The 10,380-nt window shown below is 52.7% G+C and overlaps 1 long non-coding RNA gene across 2 annotated transcripts; it reads left to right on the top strand.

Annotated features, from left to right (window-relative positions):
• Positions 1–1,038: 1,038 nt before the first annotated feature.
• LOC142027801 (uncharacterized) lies at positions 1,039–8,490 on the top strand. Of its 2 annotated transcripts, none has more exons than XR_012649296.1 (3): positions 1,039–1,124; positions 3,095–3,217; positions 8,418–8,490. It is a non-coding gene; the product is annotated as an uncharacterized LOC142027801 (long non-coding RNA). The 2 variants fall into 2 exon arrangements; XR_012649295.1 differs by lacking the exon at positions 8,418–8,490 and adding an exon at positions 5,135–5,463.
• The last annotated feature ends 1,890 nt before the right edge of the window (positions 8,491–10,380 follow it).

The raw sequence follows: 10,380 nt of genomic DNA, 5'->3' as shown, positions 1-10,380 counted from the left end.
GTAGGGTGTTTTAGTCCTGGTTTTTGTATTGCTCAAAGTCTGTGAAAAAGCTATCATCTTATCTTGAGATACAGGCTGAAAATATATTGGCTATTGTAAAATCTCTCTTACCTCATTACATGTGGGATTGGGGGTATGGGTCTGATTTGCATTTCATGAATGTTTGGGGTTCTTTGTGTCAGGACAATATCTCACAAGGCCTTTCATGCTGAGTGCAGAAGGGAACCTGACTCACAGGTTCCTGCCCCACGGGGCTTCATCGTCCTGCCCCTTTGTCCTTCCCCTCCTCCTTGTCCTCGTCCTCGTCCTCGCCCTCGCCCTCGTCCTCCCCCAGGCAGGCGGCCATGAGGCCTGCGGGGGCCGGGGCCGGGCCGGGGACGGTGTCCCTGCAGGGTCAGGCAGCAGGAAGGAGCGCCCCGGGGCATGCTGGGAGCTGTAGTCCTGGGGCACGGGGCTGCCGGGGGCCCTGGTGGTTCCCGGGGCATGCTGGGAGCTGTAGTCCTGGGGCACGGGGCTGCCGGGCGGCCATGTTGGTCTCTGCAGTCTCTGCTCCAGCTGCGGCCCGGCTGAGGTGAGGGCTGGGGCTGCCCGTGAGGCGAGCGAGGCCCTTGGGCGGGCGTGGGGGTGTGGGAGCCGGGCCCGGCTGAGGGAAGGAGAGAAGGGGCAGGGTGAGGGGGGTCGCAGTCCTGGGTTTGTGGGTTTCACACAGACTCCCTCTTCAGAAAACACAGCCTCTGTGTGGGTCAGCGGTCCCTGCAGAGCTTTAGTATTTGTAGCCGTTTTTATAAATACACAGCGGGCTCACACGGTGCTGTGCTTCTTGTAAACTGAATCGCTGGATTCAGCATGCCCCGGGAACCACCAGGGCCCCCGGCAGCCCCGTGCCCCAGGACTACAGCTCCCAGCATGCCCCGGGGCGCTCCTTCCTGCTGCCTGACCCTGCAGGGACACCGTCCCCGGCCGGGCCCCGCCCCCCACAGGCCCCATGGCCGCCTGCCCCGGGGAGGATGAGGACGAGGACGAGGACGAGGACAAGGACAAGGACAAAGAGGAGGAGGAGGAGGAGAAGAAGAAGAACTGACGTGCGGAAAACAGACTCCACAATCAGTGAGATTGTAAAGTAGGTATGTTTATTCAGCGCTGGGCAGCACGGGGGGTAGTCCCACCAAAGTCGTGCGTGCCGTCGGGCCTAATTGTGCAGGTTAAGTACATGTTCTACATAGGTATTCATTAGATTTCCGAGAAATGTTGTACATATTCATTAGTTTTCTGGGAAGCTATTAGCATATGCCAATGTCTTTTACGCAGGCGCATTGAAGGTCTCTGGTGGTCTTCCATAGTCTTGTCCGCTATTTGACCCGCCTCAGGTGATTCTGCGCAGTATGGTCTTTTACATATGTTGATACATCAGTGCTCGTTAGTGCTCTTATTATCTAAGTTCTCATTAGTGGTGTAAAACCATATGGTTAGTTTAAGCTAAATTATCTACAAGGACGAGAACAAAGGCAGGAGTTCTTCTCTTTTCTGGCCCTATCTATTCAAGCAAGGTCTCTACTTGTGCCTTCTTAACAAGATCGTAAATACATCAAACATTTAATTAAGTTTTGTGATTGTTCATGGTTCCTTCTTGCTCATCACTCCCAAGTAGCAGTCTCTGACAGGCTTAATCCTTGATGAACACCAGTCTTTGGTATGTAAAGTTACAGAGAGACAATCATTAAGCAATTAGCAGTTCATTCTCTATGTCAGAAGAAAGAGAGAAAGAGAAAGAGGAGGAGAAGGGGGGACAGAGCGGTGGACAGAGGTGGGACAGGGAGCAGGAGAGAGGGACGGAGGGGAAGGGTGAGAGGAGAAAGGCACGGAAGAGAGAAAGAAAGGGAGAGGCAGGGACAGAGAGCAAGGGAAGGACAGGAAACAGCCCAGAGAGCCTGAGAAACAGAGGGATGCGGATCAGGACAAGGAGGGGGAGAAGGACAGAACAGCCGTGGTCTCCAGGATGAAGATGGCGGGGGAGCAGAAGGGGGTGGGGAGCAGGATGGAGGCCCAGAGAGAAGAGAGAAGGCCCAGCCAGCTGAGCAGGGGATACAGGCAGGAACGAGGAGACAGGCTGCAGGAGAGAGAGGAATGAGGAAATACAGACAGGGAGTGAGACAGAGAAAGAAAGAGAAAGAAGAAAATAGTGGAGAAAGGGAGGAAATAAAAAGTGGGGGCAGGGAGCCAGACAGAGCGTGATGGGGAGAGACCAAAAATAGCAATTCTGGGCAACTGCCCCCATTTCTTGAGCACTCCCCAGGAACTGCATTACCGGGAGCCTCGAGGAACGTGCTGCCTGCCAAAGCCCTGTCCTGGTCCCAGTCCTGTGCCCTAATATTGGTGATGAGCATTGCCTTGCATAGTGGCCAGGACTAAGGGCAAAACAGGACAGCTGGGGGGGGGAAGGGGGAAATTCACCCAGCTGGTTTTGGGTTGGGTTTTTTTTGCTTGATGTTTTTGCTTTTAGAAAGAATACTGTTTAAGCTCTAAATACAAACTGCAAGGAAAAAGGAACCAGGCATACCAGTCTGGACACATTTAAAGCCTGAACCCATTCAACAGGTGCACCAACCACCACTCGCTCCTGCTGCACACGCTCCACCGCCTGCCTGCAAGTACAGGCAGCCGCCCTGTTTCTGGAGTGTTCCCCAGGCACGGCAGCACCAGGTGGCTCAAAAAAACATGCTGCCTGCAAAAAACTTGAGTACAGCTGAATTCTGGTCAATTTTTCCTCTTTTTAGGCTGGGTTAAAGACTCACCCATTGGGAGATGGCTCAGGACCATGCCGGGGCCAGTGGCACTGCTTCCTGCTGGGCCCCACCACCAGCTGCTGGCTGCCCTGGGCTTCCCCTTGTTCTCTCCAGCTCTGCTTTCTGCCAGCACTGGGGGCACCCCAGAACAGCCTGCCTGCTCCCCACAGCCCCACTGCCGTCCACGTCTGCAGCTCATGCATGGTGTCCACATGCCACAGCTGATTTAGGGGGTGGCAGGTTTCTCTTGTGGCAGCCTGGGAATGGGGGCAAAGCAAACCCCATCCCTCCCTTTTGATCTTTGTCCCCAGGGAGACCCAGTGGAGATGTACCGTGCGCTGGAGAGCGTCCTTCAGGGAGGTGAGAGCCGATTGCAGAGCAGCGCTGAGAGCCGCCTGACAGCAAAGGCGCCCGGTGGCCACAGAGGAGCCCAGGTGAGCTGGTTCTCTCGGAGGCCAGCAAAGCAGCCTTCCTCTGCCCCTGGTTTTGTGAGATACGGAGCAGTGCAGAGATGTTTCTCAGGCATCCAGGCCTGAGGAGGGTTTCCCAGTGCCCCCGTGAGAGATCGTGGTCCCAGGCAGCATTTCCCCCTAGAGCCAAGGCCGTATCTAGCCCCCTGGAGCCGGGTACGGCTGCCCTGAGGGGTCTCACAGGGAGGACGGGGTCATCTGCCTGCTGGCTCTGACACAGAAATGATGAGCTGAAGCCCCGTGGCCATGGTTGGCCGGTTCAGCGTCTCCGAGTGCCTTTCTCCCATGGAGCATTTAAGCCAGGCACTTTTTTGGAGTGTGATGGATGATGTGAAGGTGGATGCTGGTGATGTCCTGGTAGCTCTGTCCCACTCCCACTTCAAAGTTGTGATGTCTGAGATCTGGGGCCACCTGCAGGCTCTGGCAGAGATGTCCAGGGAGTTTGTATTCCGTTTGTGATATCTTAGGGCTACAATGAGTTCAGGTTATGGTATGCTAGCATTGCAGTGTGCTAGGGCTATGGGATGGCAGGATTACAGGATGTCAGAGTTTAAGCGCATTAGGATTAAAGCATGTTACTGTTACGGACTGGCTGTGGGTTTGTTGGCCCTGGGTTCTTGGAGTTATGTTATTTTTGCCTTGTCTTGTGTCCTGGGTGGTCTTTTTTTTTTTTTTTTTTTTTTTGAGATTCCTTTTTTAACTTGTTTGCATTTTCAGGGTTTGGATAGGGGCCTTTGGTTTGTGTATGTTTCTTCTGGCTGTTTTTTTTTACTGTTCTGGTGGTTTGTCTGAAGGAGGCTTTAGGAACTCCCTTCCCAAGTCCAGCTGAAGCTCAAGAGGTTTTCTGCCAGTGGAGTTGCTGTGGCACTTGCATCACTTCGCAAGGTCTCTAACTTTCCTTGGGATCACCTTAGTTTCTGCTCTGTAGGAGGTTGCTGGCAAGCACTGAATTCGCACAGCCTGTGCTCCTGTTGAATCGTCTTGTTGCTTTTTGTCACAAAGCAGTTTGTCAGAAAATGTCTAGTGAACGAGGCTTGTGGTGATAGTTCGCTATCTGGATGTTCAGAAACAGGAGAGAGATGTAAGTTAACGTTTTTAAGCTGGATGGAAACAGCAGCTTGAATTTATTAAATGTCTCGGCACACGTCAGAGTAGCTCTGATAGCATCCTTTGCCTTCTAGCAACACTGGGTAAGATCATGAATCTTTAGTCCCGTGCTAGGTTTTCACCTGCAAACAATTCCATGTACTTCTTCCTGCATCTGCTTTTGTCCCTGTAAAAGCAACAGCTGGTCTCTGGGTCTTTTGCTTTGTAGTCAATGATACTATTTTGTAGTTTAGTTCATCTGCATTTCTCTCTTTCTCTCTGTCCTGTGAGAATTAAGTCTATCGCAGCTGAACCCAGGACACTCTCTCACTCCCTCTGTTTTGGATAGCTGAATAATCTAGTAACCTGTTAAGTAGAAGATTAACCAGGCACCTATTCCTGTACTAAAGAATGCAGTGTAGGAGTGAAAGGCAGAAGCGTCTCACCAGGACACATGTAAAACTGCAATGTCATTGACAGTTTGGGCCGTGTTTGGCAGTGGTGGTTGCTGTAGTCCTGTGCTAGCTTAGTGCTTCTAGCTCAAACTCGGTGCAAAGGTTGCCTGTGAGTTTCTTGCTTGGTTCTGCCTGTGCCTTTGTCTGGCATGGGGTCAATGTTGTTGGCTGGTGTGTGGCTTCATGCCTTATCTGGTAGGCTGATTTGTCTGCTTTGGGAAGATTTTGAGCTGTTGAACAGGTGGGACTGAGAGCAGGGAAGGCATCTGCCTTTGGGCTCTTGTGTGATTTTGTTAGCGCAAGGACACTGACTACTTTTTGGCTTATCCCTGTTGTTCAGTCGAGGTACCTCAGCCTCCAAGAAAGGGAGAAGTCTGAAGGCAGCATCCTCCCCAGCAAGCTTTGTTCTAGGCGTCAGTCTGCCCGATGTCCACTGTGGAACTGACGCCTGTGAAGAATGATGACGAGAGGTGCTGGGACTGCTTTCTCGAGAAAGAGCTACAGGCTGAGCCTTGGGCCAGAGAAGTCCAAGCTCCCAGGGATAGGCTTGCACAGGCTATGTAGAAGACGGACCACTGTGGATCTGGATCGGGGTGAGAGCCCATTGCCTTTACTTGAGATCCACTGTCTTCCCATTGCTGATATGAGGCGTGGTGGGGTTGAAACCGAGTAAATCCCTGAACTGAGATCTGGGGGGGCCACTCCTGCGGTACCAAGGACTCCACCAGAAGCTCATGTCACAGTGCCCTTTCTTCAGCACACAGCTCGGCCTCGTGAGACTAGAGAATGTCCTGTTGCCTGTCTTTGTCCCATCCGATTCAGGGACTTCTCCTTCCAGGTCAGATGGCTTCTCAAGTTCTCAGACTAATCCTTTCCTGGGAACTTTTGAGATACTTGCTAGGCAGCCTGTTTTCTCTTGAACGGACTGATCCAGCAGAATTGTGCTCATGAAACCACAAATCTGGGATTTGAGGGCTTGTTGCACTCAGAAATAAAGCAGGCTGCATCAGTGTGACACTAGGGATTGTTTTGCACAATGAAAGCTAAAGTGAGGCCATACATCCTTAAAGGCAGCTGTGGTTTAGACTCGATGAGCTACATCTGCAACCCTTCCTGCCTCAGCGTGTTCTCTAGTGTGGTTAAGAGATGTAGGTACATAAAATGTTCCAGGTATGAACAGAGGACATCAAGAATTGCAGTAGTGATAAGATTTTTTTTTTTTTTTTTTTTTTTTACCTGGAATTGGATTCCCACCTCCAGCTTTTGAAGTCACTTTATCTGGCAGTCATACAGCAGGATTCCTGATGGTGCAGTTCCACCTGTGGGAGGCAATTTATAGCCTCCCATTTGGTGTTGAAGAGTAGCTCAAATTGGAAATAGCCCCTGTTGCAGAGATGGGCCCCATAATGCTGGACTCTAGGGTTGTTAGCGAAGACAGTAAGATGAATGACTTCTTGAAGCTGTGTTTTCCACCGTCTTATCTGTATCCTTGAACATCATTTCCCCATAGTTACCAATTTCTTGCTCGTACATGAAATTAATGCTTGAGTTTACCTCCTGACTCGCTAAGCTTAATTTGCTTGTTATTTACCAAAAGATTGTGAAAATGAATTCACAATCATTCAGCAGCCTGCTGAATTATTATCTGCATCATGTACCCAATGCTGGTGGGTACCAACCTGCAGCTGCTTAGAGGAATTGGACTTCTTCTCACTGACTAGGTGGCAAGTGATGCTGTATCAGTCCCCAGATATGCAACACTGTGGGAAAGGAAAGATCTTTTAGTCCTCCTCCTGTTCTTCCTGTTCTTCCTTTCCTCCTCCTCCTCCCCCACTAAATCTAGTTTAAAGCTCTCCATACAAGTCTGGCCAGCCCGTAGCCTCAGTAGCATTTACATATAGGAAATAATATGGGTTTCTTTTTTTCCCCTCCCCTCAGCCCAGAGGATCCCACATAATTGTCCTCAGAGTCTGAGGCAGAGAGAAATCCACAGAAGAGCAGTGGCCAAACAGCAAGCACAGAAACAGCTGTAGCCAAAAGCGCCTAAGGATGGCAGGGAGTGTGCTGATGTGCAGACAGCTAGGATGCTGAAGGGGTCTTAATTTCATCTAAACCCAAAAACTCAACACACGTGGGGGAGGGGCAGTGCCCCAGGGCCGTGGCCGCGGTGGGAAGGCAGGACTGTGAGGTCACAGAGCCCCGCTGTGCCACGCCGTGATGTGCAGTGCTGTGCCACGGGCACCGCTCCAGCAGTGCCAGCAGCGGCAGCGGCAGCAGCAGCAGCAGCAGCAGCGGCGGCATGGTGCAGGCGTGGGGGGCCATGACCCCCGCCTGCCTCCTTATCCTCTTTGTGGTGTCCCTGCAAGCCTGGGATGTCGGGGCTGCTCCGTGGCAAGCGCGGGGATTAGGTAGGTGGGCAGGCGAGGGCCAGCACCCAGCGCTGGCAGCATGGCGCAGCACCCACCACACCTCGGGGTGACGGCGGGGCTGGGGTCGTGGTGTGGCCGGGCTGTGAGAGCAGCGGGGCCGGGCTGGGCCGGGTGAGCCGTGGCCAGCTTCATGGGCAGCGGGGGGTAGATGTCCCGTGGGGAGGTGCAGGGGGCTGCAGCCGCTGCAGAGGCATTTTCCAGGTGACCGGTGGGGCCGAGAGCGGCACCGCGGGGTGAGGAACCATCCCCAGAGCCGGCCCTGTGCTGCCCTGCCCCAGGGCAGCCTTCCCCTGGCCTGCATGTCGGGGCCAGAGCAGCACCGCAGGGGCCAGGTAATAGCCTGCAGGGGCACTTCTTCCCCGCGCTGGTCACAGCCGTGCCCCGGGCCCTGGCTCTGCCGCTCCCTGGCTGAATCCTGACTTTCAGCCTCAGGGATGTCCGTCCTTGGGAGATGTCTGCTCAGAAAAACAGGAGCATTCCTGCTCTAGCCCGGCAGTGCTCTCCTTGGGTGAACCCAGGTCCCCCAGGCCCTCTGCAGCTTTGGAAACCTCCACCCATGTCTGGGTCCCACGTCATTACCTGAGCCCCCTCCAGTGACTGCAGGTCACTGAGAAAGAAGTAGATCACAGCCTCTAATGGAAACGTGCTTGATTACAGCTGTGCCTGTAGCCGATGGCCACCCGAGTGCTCAGCCGGATCTTGTCCGGGAGCCTCAGGGCAACCCCACAGGTATGTCACTTGAATGAGCGGGCATGTAGGTTTTAATATTTGTTCATATGAAATTTAAGTTAGTATTTTCTTGGCCGATGCTTAGACATGCAGAAGAGCAGAGAGGGAATGGGTCAGGCTCAGTGACGTGGCCTGGGGCGCTCTGCCTTGCAAAACATTCTTTCCCAGCCTTTCTGACCCTGCGCTGCTTCCAGTGCCTGCTGCAAAGCCATTGGGCTTGTTGGGGTTGACTTTAGAGCTGGTGTGGGCTCCAGGGAGTCCTTTCTGCCGGCAGCTCTGTGCATGGTTTGTTTTAAACTGGCATGCTCCAGGCACCCAGTGACGGTCTGCACAGTGCTCCTGAGTGGCAGGGAGAGACGAGTGCCATGGAGCAACCCTGTGTGTGAACTGCATTCATTGCCGTTCACATCTGAAGAAGTCTATTGAACTATTTCACGGGAGCTTCTCTGTTCTGTTTGTTTACAGACGTGGCTGGACGCAATGGCTATCCAGCTTCCCAGCCGGGTTCCAGGGCTGACGCGCAGGGAGATCGCACGGGTACGTCATGGCTTTTTCCTTCCTTTGAGAGCTGCCAGCTCAAAGCCCAAATGTGAGCAAGATGTCTCTTGCAGGTGTGAGAATATAGGCCTGCATCGTGTGTGCCATGTTGTTCTGTGATCCCCTTACATGTTCTGCTATTCAGTATGACAGTGTATATCACAATGTATGATGGGAACTTCTCGTGGGTGTTTGGTTGCAGATGTGGGTACAGGGAGGGCTTTTCCAGCTTCTCGGCTGGGTCCTGCGCTGGAGCTCACCTGGCATCCCAGGGGTGAGTAGTCAGTCCTGACTGACTGCACAGACTAAGCGCTCGTTTTCAGTATGTTATTCTTGAGAAATTTAACTTTATACTTTCTGTTAAGGTCCTCAAAGAGCAAAGTATAAAGCTAAAGCTGAAATAGGAAGATCTTCCCAGCGGTCACCAGAAGTCCTAAAGGAAATCCTGAAGGAACTGGACAAAGCAGCACGTGGTGGGTATAACCAGAAGTCTTGGGAAGCTGAGGTTTCAGATGCATGTATGGACATGAATCCCGCGCAGCAGGAAGGGATCGATCAGAGCCGCACTGCGCTGACACTCAAATTTCACGCCTTGCAGGTGCTGGTGAGCTGTAGAGATGGTGCAGAGTCTCTGCTGCCAGTTGTGGTTCAACTGAGCCCCAGGGACGGCTGCTGCCCCAGTTACAGCGTTACTGGCCAGAGCTGTTCTGGGCAGACGTTGGTATCCAGCTGGCAGGAACTGACAGTGCTCACACCTTGAGTGTGTGAGGGACTTGGCTGAGGAGCCGATTCCTGATAAGCCATGAGAGGGCCAGCACCCTGCCAGTCACTGGCAGGGAGAGTGCCCTTGGCCAGTGGACAGGATGCGCCGGGAGCTTGGGGTCCCTGAGACCAGCAGACTTTGCCTGGGCTGCAGGCATCCCCTGGCCAGGATGGGAGCACCCCGGCTTCGCAGCCTGGTCTAACCCCATTGTTCTCCTTGATGTCTGAGGACTCTCGGTGACACCTCGGGGTCAGGGACAGGCGAAAGCTGGACACCCAGCTGAAGGCCCGACACCTAACTTGAAGGCAGCTAAAATGAAGGGCTGTGAATTCGGTGTCGGGTGGTCTGCCTGTCTGTTTCTAGTTGTGTTTTCGATAACTTGGTTGTGGTTTTCCTCTTGTTTTGGGGGACTGTGGGCTCTTCACTGCCACTTGTGAAAGTGCCCAGAATATGCTTGCAAGAGCTTGCGGTTCAGTCCACCATGCGTGTCTGTTACCCTTACCATGTGGTGGAGTTGCTATGATGGGAAGTGCTTCTCAGAAGGACTCTTTCCCCACCTGAACTGGCCACAGCATCTTCCTGTCTCCTCTGAGGGAAGTAATTTACCATCATCTTGCAGTTTGCCAAAAATGCACCAAGTGGAATGTGAACAAGATCACATGCAATCTCCTAGTCTCTTAGCAGGTCAGGATTTGCTGTCTCCTGGTAAACTGAAAAGTGTCTAGCGCTTCAATTTTTCTCCATGAATGACACATCGTTTGGACTAGTGACTAGGTGCACCCCCAAACGCCCAGGCTTTGTTTCTAAGCGTTATTAATGTGTTTTGAGAAGTATTGCCTCCTGAAGATACCACATTCCTGATGAGGAACGGTTACTTCTAATTAGTGAGCCACTTTCTTTCTAAAGAGATGGACCGTGAGACTGCAGAGAAGGAGGCGTTTCAGGAAGGAGATAGTCACGCAGTGCCAGTCTCTGACGAAAAAACAGGGGCAATTCAATCAACAGGCGCGCCAGGTAATTGCTGTCCTTCAGTCATCCAGTGTCATGAATCAAAATCACTGTGTGTCTGCAGCCTCTTCCCCTGGTGCCCGCTACTGCACATCTTGTCAGCAGCCAAACTATTAGTAC

The sequence above is a fragment of the Buteo buteo genome, unplaced genomic scaffold, assembly GCF_964188355.1.
Source record: "Buteo buteo unplaced genomic scaffold, bButBut1.hap1.1 HAP1_SCAFFOLD_58, whole genome shotgun sequence".
In the NCBI taxonomy this organism is placed as follows: Eukaryota; Metazoa; Chordata; class Aves; order Accipitriformes; family Accipitridae; genus Buteo; species Buteo buteo.
The sequence above is the reverse complement of the archived record's forward strand: the minus strand, read 5'-3'. Positions and strand labels throughout refer to the sequence as shown.